The sequence below is a fragment of the Pleurodeles waltl genome, chromosome 7 (assembly GCF_031143425.1).
Source record: "Pleurodeles waltl isolate 20211129_DDA chromosome 7, aPleWal1.hap1.20221129, whole genome shotgun sequence".
Classification (NCBI taxonomy): Eukaryota; Metazoa; Chordata; class Amphibia; order Caudata; family Salamandridae; genus Pleurodeles; species Pleurodeles waltl.
The window spans coordinates 456,202,322-456,223,560 of NC_090446.1; positions in this window are offsets into that span (position 1 = coordinate 456,202,322).

The following is a 21,239-nucleotide window of genomic DNA, read 5'->3' on the forward strand; positions in this document are numbered from 1 at the left end:
GTTCCAATATGGACAGGGTTACAAAGTGGGACAGTGGTTTGACAATCAGGGTGGTCTCATTTCTTGGCGGGGGTCTTGGCATCGTGCTCTGTCTTGTTCCTGGATCTCAGGGACCACTTGCGGGGTGGTTCTCCATCTGCGGGGGGGGGGTGCTGGTGTGGTGGTCCTGTGGCGGTGCCTCCTGTCCACTAGCGCCGGCGGAGGTAGTGGGCAGTTCATCGTCCATGCTAGTGTCAGGGGCCCCTTGTAGTGCCACAGTGTCCCTCCTGGTGTTAAGTATTTCCTTCAGCACCCCTACGATGGTGCCCAGGGCAGAGCTGATGGTTCTGAGTTCCTCCCTGAATGGTGGATGCAGGTGGTGGTGAGGGGAAGGGGAAGTGTCTAGGTGGAGGTAAGTATGTGACTGATATGGGAATAGGGACAGACAAGGTGAGTGAGGAGGCTAATAAGGAACCCGAGAAGGGGGAGAAAAGGAAAGAGGGTGACTGGGCCGCAACTTCAGAGAGCAGAGGGGTGGACAATGTCCAGGACACAGAGGATGTCCGAGACAAGAAGGAGGGTGCAGAAAGCAAAGAGCTGAAAATAAAACACCTTCCCTACATGGGAATGACAATGTCATTGGGGGCACACCACATGCTAACTATTAAAGAATGGATATGGAAGGGGGAATATGTGGAAATGCACAAACATCTTTATAGGGAAGTGTGTTCGAAAGAAAGGGTCAAAAGAAGTAGAATATGAGCTGGCAAAATGGACTAAAGTCCCTCTGATGATTGAGAGTTGGACAGCGGCATTTTTAATATACACCAGCGTTTATTGCGAAAAAAATTCCAGAACACTGCATGGCTCTGTTCAAATATATTGACGTAAAACGCAAGGCACAGCTGATGTTTGGAGGGTATGTGTAGGTTCAGTATGATGAGGAATTTTGGGCACGGCTAACTTGGGATTCTAAGGATAAGTGGGGGGAGTTGGACACTGACTTATGGCATCACACCATGGGCCAGCCAACGAAAGGTGGAATGGGTCAAAAGAAGCCTGCTGGGACTACAATAAGGGAATGTGCACTCAGGAATATTGCAAAGTTAGGCACAAGTTTTCCAAGTGTGCAGACCTACACACGATCATACTCTGTTTGGAAACACAGTGTGTTTTCAAGAGCAACCCATGGGCCAGTGGCATAGTTATGCAGGAGGCCAGCTTTCGCAGCAGCATATGCAGCAGTTCTCAAATAGAGGGGGTAGGAGGACACAATGACCTGCGGAAAAAGGCTCATACTGCAGTAAAATTGCATAGGCTGGAGTACTGGCTGGATCTATATGAATAGACAATTGAGGCACAAATTTTGAAGGAAGGCTTCTGGTGGAGTTTTCATCTGGGGTACAAGGGTCCTAGGGTTTGCAGATGGATGGATATTTTATGCTCTGCGAAGGAACATTAGCAGACAGTACAGGATAAAGTGGACAAGGAGATCGCAGAGGGTAGAACGGCAGGCCCATTCCATGACTGGCCAGTAGAGAATCTGATTGTGTCACCAATAGGAGTGGTGCCAAAGAAGAAAATGGGACAGTTTTGGTTAATTCAGCACTTGTCATGGCCGGAGAGTGGGGTCAGTGAATAATCGCATTCTGGAAGACGTGGTCTCAGTATCATATTCCGTAAATGGATGTGACCATGTCCTTGGAAGTAGAAGCAGGACAAGGGGTCCTGATCGCAGAAAGCGATGTGAAGTCAGCCTTTCACCTGCTCCGGGTACATCTGGAATACTTTCAGCTACTGGGAATACAATTTGAAGGCAAATGGTATGTAGATAAGGCACTACCAAAAGGGCTGTTCCATATCTTGTGCTTTATTTGAATACTTCAGCTCCTTCTGTCACGACTTACGTGCTGCTTTACCCTGGAGGACGCAGAGCAAGTGGCGTGGATCCTGTTCTTGAATGTTCGGCCTTGGCCCAAGTAGGGGCGAGTCCTTCTGGTAGCCACGGTGCTGCAGGCAATGGGTACGCCAAGAGCAGGCTGTGTCCCTCAGAAGTAGTGCCAGAGGGAAAAAAAACCCTGAAAGGGGAAAAATCCTCCACAAAGATATGTTCCTAAAACAGGAACAAAAAGGAAGAGATATCAGCAAGCGCAAATACAGGAAAAAGTATTCTGAACAGACGAGAACCAGCACAAGAATACAAGGAAGCAGGAGCGAAGACACCATCCAAACAGAAAGTGTTGCAGCGCAAGGAGAGAAAGAATCACAGCCCTTAAATACCAACAAACAGGAAACGACCAACAGGAAGTAAAAGGACACCATCTTAGATAGGGAAAAGCACATAGAACAGAATGGACTAGGAACCATAGAGAATAGGGAACAAGGAATGCTGGGAAGAGAAAGGTAACATGGGAAGGGGAAAATACATAAAGGAAGGCACAACCAGATGTCCAAGAAAAGAAGAAAAGAAAAGAGACGAACAGGTGAGTGGGGGGTCAGACATGCCTGAAAACGCGGTGCACAGCAAAAGAACGAGGCCCCCTCCTCCCTCCCATGCGTGATTTCAGCACGGGGGATAAATGTGGCACTAAGGCCATAGAGTCATTTTTTGCACGGGAAAGTCTACTTTGCATCTCATTGACCCAAAGTAGGTTTCCATGTCCAAAAAATAACTTTAATGCCATAAATTTGGTGCTAGACGGGTCTAGCGCCAAAGTATAAATGGAGTTAGTTTTGCACCGAATCTGAGAGAAAAAAAATGACGCAAATTTGTTGCAAAACAAGTATAAATATGCCCCTAAGTGTTAGTGAGGGGGTAGTTTGTAAGGCCAGTTGGTCTAGGTTTGCGTTTTATTAATGTGCATCTGTTTTAATAAAGCAGCCTTTTTCACACTTATAAGAGGGTCACTTTTTTTACTAGCACCCTATTTCCCAAGTTATTTAGCAGTCTATATAGCGCCGATTTCCTGGCCCATAAACAATAATACACTTGAAAAGTTAAATGAAAAATTAAGATCTGCTTTGAGTGCTTGCAACTGCTACTTTTGGAGTGCCACGTGTACAAAGGGGAGAACTTGAATATTCCCAGGTCATGATAAGAGCATGTTTTTCATTAACATGAGTTTACCAGTTTATCATACTTCTATGACTAAATGAATATAGCTAACCAGATGACCGCCTAGTGCACCACTGTCCAGTATTTGAATCTTCGTATCATCATGTTTAATCTTATGTTCTGTGTTTGCTCTACAAATAATGTGATTACAAAATAGATAAGTGATCATATAAAATTGCCAACTTTTCTCATAATGGTATACAATGGTTTTCTAATATTCTTAGCATTACAAAGATGTGCTTATTTGCTTGGTAAATTGTAGATGGCGGCACATGCACGTGCTGACAGGGTCTAGGCAGATACCCTGTGCTCACAGAGATCGGGCATACACTTTAGGTACATGTACCAGGATCAAAGGGACAAGGCACACATCCTGTTCTAGTTGGGGTTAGTCATGCACACTACACACACAGGGCTCAGGTTCATATACCATGCTCACAGTGACAGAGCACACACAGGGGGATATTTATGAGCGGTTCGCACCATGCATGCACCAGGCAACGTGGTACATTCGTGGTGCAATGGAGTAAGACAAGGCAGCGCAAAGCGCTGGCATGCTTTACTCTGTGCAAAGGAGGAGTTCCATGGGCGTTCTTCCATGGTTTTTGACACCGTTTTGGATTTGCCAAACCTGGTAAATCTGGGAATGCACCACAAATATACTGCTGGCCAGGAGACACATAACGAGGAGAAATATCTTTATTTGTCTTCCTTTTTCCTCTTTCTATTGTGCTGCAATCTACAGCACACATGGAAAGAGGAAGAAGCCTCTTGGGATTGTTTTTGTGCAGGAAGGTGTCACTTCCTATACAAAAACAATCCTGCATGCAACACTAGCACCTTTGCACCATGGTGCAAAGGTGCCTGCAGAGGTGCTAGGCTGCCAAACGGGTGCCAATGCAGGGGGAAAAGATAGGAATCTGCTGTATTAGATAAATATGGCACATTCCTGCCCTTTTCCTGTGATTCAGGGAAGCACAGCAAGGTGATTTGCAGTGCTGCTCTGCACCACAAAACCCATAGATATGGGCCAATATGTGCTCATATTGTTCTGGTTTACATATTACTCTGACAGGGCCGAGGTATGTATGTCCTACTAACACAGGCAGGGCACACACCCTGTGCTTACAGGGCTCATCTACCTATACCACACATTTTGTGTTCATGGGGCCAAGGTTTACACACATTTCTCACAGGGCCTGGGCACATACTCTGAGCACATGAGCCCAAGTACATATACCACACTAACAGGACCCAAACATACATCCTGCACTCAAAGTGACAAGGCACACAGCCTATATTTGCAAGACTCAGGCATACACACTGTGCTTACAGAGCCCGGGTACACACCCAAAGCTCACAGGACCCGGGTACATATTCCACACTCAGAGTGACAGCACACACACCCTCTGCTTGCAGGTCCCAGGAAATTGCATTGGATGATCAAGGCGAGCAACAGATGTCCAGGAGTCACCCGACGGACAAGGGACAAGAACATGGATTACATTTTTGGGGGTAAAATTAAGCTGTGAGAGTACAGAGGCTGGGCCCCCACACAAGAGACAATCATTATCACAGTGATTGAGGACACACTGTGTAGAATCTGGAGTTGTGGACAGGGAAGAGCCTAGAATTTTGTACATCATTTTTTAGCACTGTAGGTCAGATTCACAAATTGCATTTTGGAGATATGTCTAGTAGTGTTACTCATATACTGCAAAATATAGTTCACAAACCTACATATGGAGATCTCCACATCCACCACTCATGTCTTTTCTAAACAGCGATATCCGCATATGTAGTCCCATTTGAAAGCAGAGGAAAGTTGAGGGAAAGCCAAAACTTAGTAAGGAATTTTTGACTTCCTGTGCTGATCAATTTGCCTTTAGGAACCAGCAACACAACATGTTGTTTTCCATTTTCAGGCATACTTGCAGCTGGGTATGTTCCATACCTTTAGCAGGTGAAAAGCCGTCTCAGAATACTGTTTTTCCCCCAAATTTAATGTAATCCAGATGCCTGTGTGACCAGCCTCATCGAATCTCAGTGGGACTCTCGTAATTAACCCCTTACATGCGTATGTCGACCAATGGTTGACACGTGCACACCCTCTGCGGTGCTTCTGTCAGCCATTGGCTGACACCGGGAAGGGCTTAAAAGAATCCTCTGGTGCTAGCAGCAGCTAGGTAATATGTTTTTTAAAAAAAGTGTTTTTCTCCTGGGGGTCACGATTGCACCCCTGGGGGGACTGAAAAAAAAATAATTAAAAAAAAGATGAAACTGTCAGGGGTCAGCCCTCTTGGTTGTGGGCCAACCCCCTGGGGGGAAACAAACTTTTTTGTAAATGTATGGTTCTCCTAGGGGCCCTGATCGGTTTCCAGGGAAACCACACTTATGTAAAAAAAAAGGGTGATCAAGGCTACGGCCAAAATGCATTAGTGGAGCCATAGTTTGTGAAATAAACCCATATTTCAATTCAGTAGTGTCCACGACATTCTTGATGTATGGATGGAAGACTTTGATATATATATACATATATATATATATATAAATATCTATATCTATTAATATCTATATGTCTATATATACCTATATTTATATCTATTTCTCTATACACACACACGTGCAGGGCTGGCTTTAGGGCAGTGCAACTGGTGTGGCCACAGTGGGTGCTGTTCTGGGTAGGGGGATGCTAACCTCAGGGGGAGCACTGTGTTTAGCGCAATAACTTATGATTTAAAGACACCTGCTGCAGAGTTCTTGTACATCCAGCTTTCAGGCAGCAATAAAAATGTCAAGATCTCCTGCTAGAGAGAGAGATGCAGTTTTATCAAGTGGCAGTTTTGACTCGCCATAAAGTAGTGCCATAAAGTAGCACATATTAGTCTGCGGTAGAGAACAGATTTGTATTTTATATGGATTGTTGAGCAAATTAGTAAAGCCAGCTTTTACCAGCACTTTAAAACATATGAAATATTTGTGAGAGAGAGGCTATAGAGAGATGGGGAGCAATTTTGCTGGGTGGTAGTGAGGGAGTCCGAGGAGGAGGTAAAAAATGATTGTCACAGTGGGCGCCACAAGCACTAAAGGCTGTTCTGATGGGTATGTGGCAAGGAGAAGTAATAATGTGTGTTTTTTGGTCTTTTTTGCATCTTTCAAGAACCTGCAGCTCTACAAAATAGGTAAGGTGACCTCATCTTTATTTACGGTTGCACACATCTCTCATGAAAACAACCACCAACTGTTTTAGAACAACAAATCATCCTTCTACGTAGGATAGTGTTTTAGAAGGACTTTTTTAGCCAGTGGCAGCGATGGCGTCTCGTGAACAACTGCTGCCGAAGCCCTAACACAGGTTATGGAGGACATCGCTGAAGCAGAATCAGAGACCGAGGCAGCAGATACTGAGACAACATCTGCGGGAATGGAAAATGGAGCAGAATCTGGAAGTGATTTTTCAGTGGACGGAGTCCTATTTGACAACTCATCTTCCAGCAATTCGGATGGACACAATGATGGCAATCATACTGTCCCTTTGCAAGCACAATCTGCAGCAGGGTGACCATAGCAGGTTAGACCAACCCAAAGAGCAGGCATGTATGGCAGGAAGCACATATGGAGTGCCCTCTTGGCAGCCACTCAATTTAGTTCAGCCCTAAATTCTGCCTTTCACTGTGACACTGGATGTAAAGTCGATACAGCCAACTTTTTGCCAATTGATTACATCCATCTCTTTTTGGATGTTGACTTCCTTGAGCACGTTGTACAGCAAGCAAATGTGCGTGCTAAACAATTTCTGAGGGAGCACAGAGGCACTCTAGGGCCTCGTTTTAGGGCACTCCAGTCTCCTTTTTTACTTGAGGAGTTGAAGTTTTTTTTTTAGCCTTACACTTAAAATAAGGTTAGTGCAAAAAACAACCTTGCATTCCTCCTGGTCTATTCGCACAGTATGTGTAACCCCCACCTTCACACCATACATGAGAAGGGATTGGTTCTACTGCATTGCCCCAAAAGCATTCAGGCCATGACAGGTTGTTCAATATTTGGTCTGTCGGGGAACATTTGTCTGCCAGGTTTCCAGAGATTTATACTCCCAGGAAGAATATAGCCATTGATGAGTCCTTTATCCAGTACAAAGAGCGGCTGCTTTTCAGGCAGTACATTGCGGGCAAAAGAGCTCTCTATGGCATGAAGCTGTACATGCTGTGTGAGAGGTCTACTGGCTATGTGTACCGATTGAGAGTTTATACTGGGAAGAGCTCAACTCTAAAACCTGGATATTGCCCTCCCGCGCTAGGAGTTACAGAAAAGCCACTCCTTTAGCTAGGTTATAACGTTTCTGTGGACAATTTCAATATATGAGTAAAGCTGTTCAGTGAGCTGTACAAAGCTGGCACTGTGGCCCTTGGTACAGATTGTTGTCGCTGCAAAGGATTCCCACAGAAGCTTGTTTGTAAGAAGCTCCAGAAATCCCAGAGTACTGCTTTGTGTTCCAACGAACTGCTCGCAGTCAAGTTCTTGGATAGGTGTGATTTGTACGCACTCACTACAATTCATGAGAACACTTCCCTCATCATGATTTTGGTCAGATAGCCAAAATTCACAAGACCCACCTATATACATGATTACAACAAGTGCATGGGTGGAGTGAATAAGAACAACCAGGTTCTTCAGCTATACAGTGCGAGTCATAAAACTCACACTTTGTACAAGAAACTGCTTACCCACCTGTTCCAGATGGTAACATACAATGCGTATGTTGTTTATTGTCAAACAACCACAGGAAGACTCATATCTTTGCTTGAGTTTAAGTTGTCCATTATTGAAAGTCTTATTGCTACAGAAGTAGCAGCCTTCACTTCATATGTTCTGGTAAGACTGAAGGAAAAACACTTTGCTGATTGCACTCCTGAAACACCTAAAAGGCTTGACCATGTCATCATTGTATAGTCTGCTCTAAGCAGGGAAAGAGACAGGAGATTCATGTTTATAGTACCCAGTGCCCATCTCAGCCAGGTCTGTGTTTTCCTACTTGCGTTGTATCATACAAAAGTAAAGTACTGGGAAATTGACTGAAGTGGACCTGCTGGTAGGTAAACCTTTCAAAGGCTGTGAATAGATACCTATCTTCCATGGGCCACTACTTGGCTTGGCAAGCAGCTGCAGAATTTTAGTTTCTCTACTCGAGGAAATCATGGACTTCCTTATAGCCTGCTTGACCCCTTCCCCTTTGAGAATAAAAAGGATAATATTTTTTTAACAGGCTATTCTTAAAAAATGAAACTGCAAAGTTTCATTTTTTATTTTTCAAAGCATCCTGTTTTCCTTCAAGGAAAACAGGCTGAATTAAAAATAAAAATGCTTTATTAAAATTAAAATTAAAAAAAATTAAAAAGCAATCACAGACATGGTGGTCTGCTGACCTCATCAGGCCGTCATCCCTGTGATGGCTGTGATTCCTAATTGCTCACTGTTGGAAATGGCCCCTCTGAAGGTTCACCCCAAACCTGTTGCCTTCCTCCTCTTTTTCTGACCTCATTTTGCTGGCTTTAGGACTCTGGGCACTTTACCAATGCTAATCAGTGCTAAAGTGCATGTGCTTTCCCCCTAAAACATGGCAACATTGGCTCATACCCAATTGCCATATTTAATTTACTTGTAAGTCCCTAGTAAAGTGCACTACATGTGCCCAGGGCCTGTAAATTAAATGCTAATAGTGGGCCTGCAGCATCGATAGTGCCACCCACATAAGTAACCCCTTAACCATGTCTCAAGCCTGCCATTGCAAGGCCTGTGTGTACAGTTTCACTGCCACTTTGACTTTAAAAGTACTTGCCAAGCCTTAAACTCCCCTTTTTTCTACATATTAGTCACCCCTAAGGTGGGCCCTAGGTAACCCATAGGGCAGGGTGCAATGTTGGTAAAAGGCAGGATATGTACAAATGTGTTTTATATGTCCTGCTAGTGAAAAACTCCTAAATTCATTTTCCACTACTGTGAGGCTGCTCCTTTCATAGATTAGCATTAGGACTGTCCTCATATACTTTTTGAGTGGTAGATCCTGATCTGAAAGGAGTAACCAGATTATATTTAGTATGGCCAGAATGGTAATAAAAAAGCCTGCTTATTGAGGAGGTTATATTTTATATTACTATTTTAGAAATGCCACTTTGAGAAAGTGAGCATTTCTCTGCACTTAAAAAATCTTCTGTGCCTTACAGCCTATCTCCAATCAATGTCTGGGCTGGGCTGGTTGACAGCTCCCTTGTGCCTTTCACCCAGACAACCACAAACACAGGACACTCAGTCACACCTGCACTCATCTGCATATTGTTTTTTTGCACACATTGTTTTGCATTTTTTGTTAATAATTACAAAGGTACAGTAATCCACAGTGACTCAACTGTACATGTAATACTCTTTCCAAGCATAAAATCATTTACATCCTATTATATGAGCTCAAATTATAAGGGTGGAAAACTGTCTGAAACACCCCTCCCTTCCACTAACTTCCCCAACAATCAAGAGCAGTTCCCTGTCTCCTATGGTTACCTCTTTAGACCACATTGAAAAACAGGAACACATCCTTGGGTGGAGTCCTTTAGGGGGTTAGGTCCATTACGGTTAGACTGTGTATTACGGATGTTACTGGGCTATTTCATGTTGTCGTATATATGTGCCATGGGGGGTATTATATGAGACTAAGCCCTGCCACATCATAATTATGCTGGGTTTCTGTTTCATATTGTGATAATGTATACTTTAAGAGTGCACGTCCATGTCTTCCCGCACATCTGTTCGAAATTTCTCTAAGTGCATGTCCTGCATGTCCTACTCCAAGAAGATATGTGTTTTGCGTAGACCCCTGTATTCCTCTCTGCACAGTGCTTCGCTTTCAGCTTAGCCCCATTCTAATACTTCCATTTTTCACTGCGCTACCTAGGGGGAATGGGTGATTTCCAGCGGTGCGTGATACCCCGTTGCGCCAATATTAACGCCAAGTCAGCAAAGCGCATAGTCACCCAAGTCTTTCGAGATCACGAGTATAAATTTAGGATATAAGCGTCTGGTGTCATCCAATAATCATAACCTGTTACACGTTTGAGTGTACACGCTATTTCACCCAGTAAGTGTGTAACTGTGTGCAACGCCATAGAATATGTAATAGATCTGCATCCGCTTGTTGGCAACAGGGGCAGCCTGCTCATGCACCTGAGTATAGTTTATTAATGCTATATGGGGTAAGGTAGGCCCTATGAAATATAGATATCTGGATAAATCTGGAGTTTCTGGATATGGTTTTGGGGGGGTGCAAGCAGTCTCTTGCATTCTGCGTGCGGTAATACACGATTGAAGTCTGTGTCCCACTTTTGACAGAGTTTTTGCAACAATATTCCTAAGTGTGATCTTAGGCCTCTGTTGGAAAATGGGTTATTGGTAGGGCAGGTAGGTACCTACACCTAGCAACAAGCCACTAACCTCCACCTAGGTACAGTTAGGTCTCAGTAAATTAATCCCAGCTCAACCCTTGGTAGCTTGGCAACGAGCGTCAAGGCTTAACTTAGGAGACAAAGTGTAAAGCATTCAAATATCACAAAACAGTAATTAAATAAAACACAGGAAACAGTTTAAAAATCCAAAACCAATTTATAAAAATAGTATATATTTTTATCTTTAAAATGACACAAAAACAATTAAAATCGGTTCAGGGGAACCGGAGATATGAATTTTGAAAGAATTTTTACTTTTCTAGCACTTAGAAACAAAAAGCGCCAATCGGGTCATCTGGTTGCACCTCGACCGGGGCAAAGTCAAACTTTCAGGCCGACCGCGATGGAGCCCTGCTCGGCTACAGGTCGCGGGAGGCCTCGGTTAAAAAGTTACCTTCTGACTTAGTCTTTATTTTGAAGTTTTTCTTCACCGGGACGAACCTGCCAGTTGAATCCGACCTCCTGGAGCCCTTGTCCGGATACGCGATGTGGGTTTCCTCGGTGGAGACTTTTACCTTCGGACTTAGTCGTTTTTTCGAGATGAAAATCCTTCGACCGGGGTAAACCTGGATCTTGATCCGACGTCCATGGAGCCCTTCTCGGATACGATGGCTGGGAGGTCCCGGTCAACTTTTTACCTTCGGACTTAGTCTCTTTTTTGGATGTTTTTCTTTACCGGGACGAACCACGAAGTCAGGCCGGGTCGCGGTTGAAGCAAGCCGGCTAGAATTTCCGCGGCGGGTCGGTCCCTCTCTGGAGCTTTTTTCCAAAAATTCTCAAATCTTTTCCAAACTTCTGGGGCTTCACCCAGATGTTCTTTTAAGGTTCTTTTGGGGTCCACAGCTCACCCCAAGGGTCCAGAAGTTCTGTGATGGTCCTTGGGGGGTGCAGACTTCAACTCCCAGAATGCACCTGGCACAAACTCCTTTTTGGCCACTGGACAGTGGTCAGCTGGTCACTTTTTCAGGAGTTGGTGCAGGGGACTCTGGATAGCAATTTTTCACCTGTAGCAAACAGGGAGTCCCTCCTTGAACCAGTTGAAGCCAGGCAAAGTCCTTCTTGTGGTGAAGCCCAAGTGTGCAGCTGGTGCAGTCTTTCTGAGTGCAGGTTCCAGGTGCAGGCCAGGGGTCCAGCAGGGCAGTCCTTCTTCTCCTTAAGTTCTTTCTTCTTGAAATTTGGTGGGGATCTGAGGTGTGGGGGCAGGTCTGCCAGTTTTATCCTTGCTCCTGGGTGAAAAGCAGGGGGGTCCTGATCCTCCAATCAGGTACAGGGTCGTCCCCCTGTGATGACCACTTCCTGGGAAGTGTGGCAAAAATCCATCCCAAAAGGCAACAGTCTCTAAAAATCCAACATGGCTGAATCTGATATTTGGAGGTTACATCTGGCTGAGCCCACCCACTGGTGTGGCTAAAAATCATAAACACACCCCTCTCATGCCCTCTCCTAATCTAATCAAGGGGGCACCTAGCTGTCTGGGGTTGCAGGATGTGGGGGTGTTGCTGGGTGCTCCAGATGTCCTTCTCTGCCTTTGAAGACCAGTTTGGCAGCCCTCCCCCTTCCTGCCTCACCATCTGCTGAGGGGAGATTCTCTCCCCCAAGCACATTCCTTTGTGTGAAGCCAGGCCACTTCACACCTCATCAAGGCAGCCTGGCAGAAGCTGCTGCAGGCTGGCCAATCAGAGCACAGCAGCAAAAACAATGCAGAGCTGAAATTGGCAACTTTTTAGGTAAAGTCTAAACTTTTTACCTGGACAAGTTATATTAAATCCAACAACTGGAAGTTGTGGGATTTATTACAACAATCAATTTGATACCAAATTCTTGGTATGTAACATTTAAGGAGACTTTAAAATTTTAAATAAAGTCTGCCCATTCTAGCCTATGAAGGCCATTTACTTCCATGAGGGAAAAATGAATTTGGCTGTTTTTACCTCACCAGGGCTTATAAATCTATTTTTATAAAGTCCCTGCTTATAGTTACATGGCACCCAGCCCTAGGGGCACATAGGGCACACCTTAGGGGTGACTTATATGTAAAAATAAGGTAGTTTAAGACTTTGGAAGTACCTTTAATTCCAAAGTCGAATTTGCATATAACTTTAATTTAAAAGCAGCCAGCAAGGCAGGCTTGCTTTTAAAATGACACTGGGCACCTCAGCAGTGCACCTAGGTGTGCACCACCTATGCTGTGGTCCCTAAACCTACATGCCCTACCATATACTAGGGACTTATAGTTAGGTTAACTTAGCCAATTATAATTAGCCTAATTTGCATATCCATTTTACACAGAGCACAGGCCCTGGGACTGGTTAGCATTACCCAGGGCACCATCAAAGTCAGGAAAACACCAGCAAAAAGTGGAAAATGGGGACAAAAAGTTATGGGGCCTCTGCAATCAGCCCTGTTTTCCCACATCCTCTATACAGCAACAGGACTAGATGACTGCCATGACCTACTCTATGTAATTCATAATGAAATTCAAATGGAATAGGTTCAATGTCGTCCGGTGCCCAGTCTTGACGTACAAAACAAGTCAAACCTGCGTGGGCTTGAAACCGTGTGTCTGACAATCCGTGAGTTGTATAAAGTCTAGGTGGGGCATCAATACTCTGTCCGCAAATAACTTTGACATAGTCATAGTCCCTGACTGCACCCAAGGCTGTAATCTCTGTGCTGATAAAGTCCCCATTGCCAATTGAATCCCCCCAGTGGTATATTAGGAGCGTAAGGAATTTGAATATGTGTATAGCGTAGAGACATTTGCCAGTATGCTATGGCCACCCGTACCAGAGTGAGGACCCGGTGTGGTATGGCTGTGTTTGGTCACAACAGCTTATGCATTGTCCATTTTGTACCTTTGCAGGTGTAAAGCCTGTTTCGTGTAAATTGTGTCCTGCCAGCCAATTCGCTAGCCACTGCAGTTGTGCTGCAATACAATACGCCTTAATGTCTGGAGCAGCCCTTTCCCCCTCCAGCACCTGTAATTATTTTCAAACCTATCCTACCACGCCCCAAACCCCACACCAACCCAATCAATAAAGTATTCAAGGCAGTAAACATTGTGACCGGAACCACCACCGGTAGATTAGCGAAATAGTACAGGAGCCTCGGGAGGCGGACCATTTTTGCCTGTGTCAGTCTACCTGCCACAGAGAGGGGTAGTGTAGTTCAGAAGGCTATTTGTGTCTCAATAGAATTGATAGCCTGTTGCAAGTTACCATCTAAGGTATCATTTAGGTCTCTGTATATATAGATCCCTAAATAGCGAAATGTAGGGGTATCCACTGGGATTTGAGCTTCCCCTAATCTCAGTGTCTGCCAATCTGAAGTAAGGTGAAATGCAAAAATACATGATTTTGCAGCATTTATTTGTAGTCCCAAAAGTCTGCCGAATGCAGTCAGTTCATCTGCTATTGCGGACATATCTTATCCTATGTCCCGAAAATATACTATCATGTAATCTGCATATAGAGAGGTAGCCTTTATGTCGCCTCTGAGTGGGATGCCCCAGTCCGATGCGCTACGTCTCAGTAATTGTGCTAGGGGTTCAATTGCCAATACAAATAATAGTGGCGATAAGGGAAAGCCCTGACGTGTGCCCCGGGAGATATTATAAGATTCTGATATGCACTTTCCTGTTTTTGCCCTTGCCGTATGTAGCGAGTACAATAGTCGCATCCATTTAGTGGAAGAGGTTGGTATCCCATAGTGGGCAAGTGTGGACAACAGGAATTCCCAGCTGAGTCTATCAAAGGCCTGGCTTATATCTCATGATAGGCAGCCTGCGTATGGATATTTGTCATGCGAACTGTACATAACATGGAACAGGCGACGTATATTGAGTGAACTGTTATGGTTGGGCACAAAGCTGTTTTGGTCAGTGTGTAATAACTGTGGCAGGTGTAGGAGAAGTGATTTGCAAGGATTTTGCTTAAAATTTTAAATTCCGTGTGCAGAAGAGACAGAGGTCTATAAGAGGTTAATTCAAGAGGTGGCTTATTTGGTTTCAGTAAAGATGTGACCACAGCTTGCCGCGTTGTGGGGGTTAATTGTCTCACCTGTAATGAGTGAGTAAATAATTTTAGCAGCTGCAGAACTAGTTTGTGCATATAGCTATAATAAAATTCAATGGGGTAGTCCATCGGACCCTGGCATCTTGTTGCGTGAAATGTCCCTAACCGCACCCTTGATTTCTTCCATTGTAAGATCGGCTCCCAACTCCACGTGGTCTTATGGTGTTAACTGGGGCAGGTGCGTCTTATTCAAGCATGTGCTCAGCAGTGAATCAGGAGGAGCTGTAGTGGCTGTGTAAAGATTAGCATAGAAGTCCCAAAACACCTTATTTATATCCAGTTGCATACTAACTACTCCTTGTGTTTCGGATTGTATGGCGAGAATTGGGGGTGGGGTAATAGTAGGGCATATTAAGTGTGCCAGAAGTGCCCTGGCTTTGTCAGTTTCAGTGTGTGTCCGCTGTATATATGTCTTGTAATCTATTGGTCTTACGAGCTCAAGGTACTCTGCCTGTGCTACGCGTGACTCCAGTAATATCGCTGGATCAATTTCTCCCCTGGCCTCCGCTTGCTCAGCAGTCGCCATTGAAGTTTCAACTTCTTTCAGGGCTCTCAGTATTTTGGTATGAGCATCCGATAACTTGCTAATAGAGGCCCCCCGAATCACCACATTAAAAGCTTCCCACTCACATGTCAACGAGGTAGCCATTCCTGCATTTTCAAAAAAATAATTATTTATAATTTGTGACAGTGTTTTTCCGGAAAAGCTCGTCTTCTTAATAAGTGGGCTGTAGCCTCCAGGTGGGTATTGGTGTCGGGGTTCTACCCCATTGCAACGTCAGTCCTAGGGGGTTGTGATCAGATAGTGTCTTAGCGAGATAGGTGGTTTGGATTATATTGGGCAGTAGTTGTGGGGAGCACAGGAATCTATGCGTGTGTGTAACTTGTGTAGATACGAATAAAAGGAGTATTCACATAGTCCCATATTTTTGGCATGCTAGGCATCTACTAGGGACCAACCCGATGCCCATTGTTGGAGGGACGTTTCCTATTGTGTCATTGCTGCTCCAGGTAGTGGGGGATGGGAGCGATCCAATGACATGTCTATTATTATGGCCCTCATTATGACATTGCCAGTAAATACCACTTACCGCCACGCTGACTGCCGCCAACATACCGCCACCGCAGCGGATCCCCGTTCACCATATTATGACACACACACACCAATCCGTCACTATTCAGCCACAGACACAAGTCCGCCACAATAAAGGTCAGTGACAAACTGTCGGTATCAAAACCCACACCCTTACGCCAACAGAACAATGCCCATCACATTATAACCCACGAATCACCACGGTGGACATTCAATGGCGGTAAACCATTGGCGGTATATCCAGCTGCACTCAAAATACACACATATATACAAAAAACCATATTGGACAATTCAAACTACACGCACCTGACACCCAAACACCCACCACACCCACACCACTATAAAATGGAACAACATACGGGGGAAGGTACATTCCATAGCATCAAGACACCAACTTGCTGTACAGAGGACTGGTGGTAGACTCCGACCTCCTCCCCCACAACTAACAACATGGGAGGAGCAAGTCTTGGCAATCATGCATCCTGAGGGCCTGGCCGGAGCAGGAGGAGGACCGGACTCTGGTAAGTCAACTCTATACTACTTCCACCTCACTACCTGTATGCCATCACATACCCCCACCCTTACTCCCATCACTCCGCCACTTCCCACACACCCCACCATCACATCTCAGTCATCCCAATGCCAAGCCCTGCATGCCATACCAATGCATGGACACCACTCACAGACCTGCATGGACACCTATCATTAAAGCATGTACACTAGAGAGAATCAGCTAGCCCCCCCACATACCAACTCACACAAGTTAAAGCTGCCAGGGCAAATACAACCAAAGAAGGCAACCCATCCATGCACAATATGTCACACAAAGAAACAATAATTCTGCATTTACATCCCCACAGGTATCCCAGCCAATGTCAGCGGAGAAGACGTGCCAGCAATATCCAGTCCTCCCACAGAAGAGGCCCACAGTGATGACAGCAACTCTGGTCGCCTGGATCTGGATGACCAACCTGGCCCATCAGGGACCACCACAGAGCCTCCCCCCTCAGGAAACACCACCACAGCACCCACCCAGCGTACCCATGCCTCTGTCCCCAGAACACATCAATTCGCAGTGAGTCCACCACTACAGGGACCCCAGGGCACACCTCGCACCCAAGAAATCAGGGGCCAGTGGCAGTGGGCACACGGTTCAGGGGACAGAGGCACTTGACAACACAGACACTGGGAGGAGTTCTGTGCACCAGGGAGAGGACAGGCTCAGGCAGCCAACTCTCCAGGAGGCACTCACAAGATCCTGGGAGCATACCAACATTCCCAGGATACGCTGGGCCAGATCCTGGCCAGCGTGCAGGAGAACAGGCGGCTGCAGGAGGGGCAGTACCAGGGGATCAGGGAGGATTTGCAGGCCATTAACACCCCCCTGATCTCCATTGCAGGGGTGCTGGCAGACATGGCCAACATTATGAGGGAGGCAGCCTCACAACAGTGGGCCCCTGCCACTAGCCAGACATCTGAACTGCCTTCCACCTCCGCTGCCGCTAGTGGACAGCAGGCCCTGCCACAGGACCAACAGGCCACCAGCACATCCCCCCCTGCAGCAGGTGAACCACCCCGCAAACATTCCCTGCAATCCAGGCAGAAGCCAGAAACTATTGCCAAGACCCCCACCAGGAAATGAGACTCTCCTGATTGTCACGCTTGTGTCCCACTCTGTCACCCTGTCCACTGTGAACTGCCATTGCTCCCCTTCCTATGTTCCCTTGGACAATGCACCTGTGCACCAAATAGACTGGAACTATACCCTGGACCTTCCCCCATCATCACCCCAGCCCAGTGCACTTGCCCCTCTACTCCTTAGCACTTAAATAAACACAAGTATGGAGTATGTGAAATGATTTAATTATGTATTTGTTTAACAAGGTTCAAACATTGCAAACCAACTGTACAGTAATGTTCACATAGGATAGACCTTTAGTTGGCTGTAGTGAACATACCAGGAGCGATAGTGGGGCACCAACATCTGCAAAAAGAGTTGCCAAAGGGTACAGTGAGTGGGCATAGAAGTGGGAAAGCTCAGCTTGCCAGTGACAATGTGAAACCAAAAAATGACAATGAAATGTGAAGTTACACTGTCTTACCTGTGCGTCATTGGAAGTATTGATGAATCACTGCAGTTCTGTTGTCCTCATCCTCTGCCTTCTCATCTTCACTGTCCACAGGGCCCACTGCTGCCACACGGTCATCTCCAGCCTCCTCCTCCTGCAGAAAAAGCACATGGTGTCTCAAGGCAAGGTTATGCAACATGCAGCATGCCACAACTATCTGGCAGACCTTCTTGGGTGAGTAGCACAGGGATCTACCTATTAGATGGAGGCACCGAAACCTGGCCTTCAGGAGGCCAAAGGCACGTTCAGGCATCCTTCTTGTTTGCCCATGTGCCTCATTGTAACGTTCCTCTGCCCTTGTCCTGGGATTCCTCACAGAGGTCAGTAGCCATGATAGGTTGGGGTAACCTGAGTCACCCACAAATATTGAGGGACAACATTTAGCCACACACTATGCCATATGGCCCACACCATACCCATACACCAACATCCACTGGGTGGGAACCAGGGCTCACCTATTAGCCACACCCTCTGCCTCTATCCTGAGGAATCGCAGCATCCCAAATGTGATGGCCCAACTACAAAGGCATCATGCACCAACCCAGGATACTTAGCATTGGTGTGGGAGATATACTGGTCCACTGGGCACACCATCTGGACATTCATTGAGTGAAAACTCTTTCGATTTCTGAACACCTGTTCATTTTGTCGGGGGGACAAATGCAATATGTGTGCCATCAATTGCCCCAATGATGTTGGGGATATGTCCCATTGCATAGAAGTCAGCCTTCACTGTTGCCACATCCTCTACCTGGGGTAAATAATGTAGCTGCACATGTGTTTAATCAGGGTAGACAACACTCTTGTCAGCACTATTGAGAACATTGGCTGTGACATTCCTGCTGCCAAGCCCACTGTCACTTGGAAAGAACCAGTTGCCAAGAAATGGAGCACAGATAGGACTTGCACAAGAGGGGGGATCCCAGTGGGGTGACGGATAGCAGATATAAGGTCAGGCTCCAGTTGGGCACACAGCTCCGTGATTGTGGCCCTGTCAAGTCTAGGTGAGGATAATGTGCCTGTCTTCCATTATTGCCAAGACTACCTGGGTCTGTACACAGGGGTTTGTCTCCATCTCCTATTCATCCACAGCAGTCTATGGGGCAAAAGAGTGAGGAGCCGGTCACAAACTGTACATTGTAGCGACAATAGTACAATGCATGATGGTAATTTGAATTGTATAAGTGGCATTTGCCCTGTATGTCCAATTGTGAAATGTGACGCAGTTATAATCCAGGGCCCGCGCCCCCCTGAGCTGGCGTCCGCCTGTCCTGTGTGGAGGGACAGGTGGAAGTGAGGTAATTCCGCTGACGTTGTGCACCATTGGTGGTGACGGTATGTACCGCTGCAGACGTCACCGCCATTTTCTATTTGTTCACTCACTTACTACCTGACCTTCAACAGGGGAGGACTTACACTGCATGTGCTGCTGTGACCTGTGTCTGGAACCTACCATGGTCCGTGTGACTGGGGAAAGGGCCCCTGCCTTCACCTCAGCGGAGATGGAGAGACTGGTGGATGGGGTCCTACCCCAGTACAGACTGCTGTATAGGCCTCCAGACCAACAGGTGAGAACACTGTGAGCACGATGCATGGGGAATGAATGCATGGAATGGTGTGTGTGAAGGCCTCATGTCGGGGGGTTGGTGGATGTCCCCTGGGCGGCGTGCAGCTTGTGTGCTGGGCCATATCTGTGCAAATGGGAAGGGGTATGATAGGCCATGAGTGTAACAGGCAGGACGGTCTGAATAATACCTTTCCCTGTGTGTATTTCCTCTACAGATCAGCGCCCATCAAAATAAGGGTATATGGCGTGCCATCGTCAAGGACGTGCGGACCCTGGGGGTCTACAGCAGGCGGAGCACCCACTGTCGGAAACGATGGGAGGACCTGAGACGCTGGGCACGGAAGATGGTGGAGGCCCAGCTGGGGATGGCCTCCCAACGAGGAAGGGGTGCCTGTGGAACCCTGACCCCCCTGATGGCCCGCATACTGGTGGTGGCCTATCTGGAGCTGAGTACAGTGCCCATCATTACAATGTACGCCTGGTGGTTTGGTATCCAGGTGGGGGATGTGTGCCTGTGGGTGCCCCTAGTCCAGGCCTGACATTGCAGAGTAGGTCCCATGTTGGGCAGGGTTCTGATGTGATATTCTTCCTACCTAGCTTGTAGGCATCCACTACTGGCCAAGGCTGTGTGGGTCCCAGGTATGCTGCAGTTGGCGGTATGTGTCCCTCCCCATGCCCTGGTGACTAGCATTGTTAATGGTAGTGCATTGCATAGTACGTAGTTACCTGTGTGTGAGGGTGCTGTGTACACCAACGGTGGTGTCTGTGCAGCCATTGACCCAGTGTATCCTTTGTCTCCTCCCCCCTTTTTGTTTTGTCATCCTGTCCTTATGTGCATTAGCATCATCTGGCAGAGGAGCAGAGGCACCGTCGATGGAGGTAGCTGCATCCCACAGGACCCAGGAGGCAGAGTCCACCGACGGTAAGGGCACCAGTGGGACGGAGGGCGAGGGGAGCACCACGGCGGAGACTGAAGGGGACAGTTCAGACACAGATACCCCCTCCGATGGAAGCTCCCTGGTGGTGGCGGACACTTCTGTGACCACCCTAGCTGCAGGTTCAGCCACCACCCCATACCGGCACCGCCCTCCCAGCAGCCCCTCAGCGAGTTGCCTGTGCCCGCTCACCCAGGAGACTGGGCATCTCCTTCACCCCACGCACCTCAAGCCCTGCCCAGGTTAGCCCTGCCGCCCTGAGTGAGGAGACTATTGACCTCCTGAGATCCATCTCTGTTGGGCAGTCAACCATTGTGAATGACATCCAGGGGTTGGCAGCCCAAATGCAACAGACCAATGCATTTCTGGAGGGCAGTCACACTTGCTTGGCGGCCCAACTGAGATCAATCCAGGCTCTGGCCTCCTCTCTGATGGCAGCCATTGTCCCTGTTTCCACCCTCCCCCCTCCAACTTTCTCTTCCCAGTCCCATTCCCCTCAACCCCAACCTATCCCAAGCACACAGACAGACCAGCATGCACACAAGACAACACACAAGAGTGGCACAGGCAAACACAAGCACCACACATCATCCCACAGGCACTCACACAAACACCATCCAGATGCAGAGATACCAATATCCACTGCCTCCACTGTGTCCCCCTCCTCGTCCTCCACCTTCCTCCCAGTTGCATCTACCCTCACATCTGCATGCACTACATCCTCATCTGCTACCGCCATCACCAGCACACCTATCAGAACATACACCTCACTGGCAGACACCACCCCAACAGCCATGCAAACGTCCCCTGTGTCCTCTCCCACTGTGTCTGTCCCCCTCCCTCCTAAAGTACACAAAC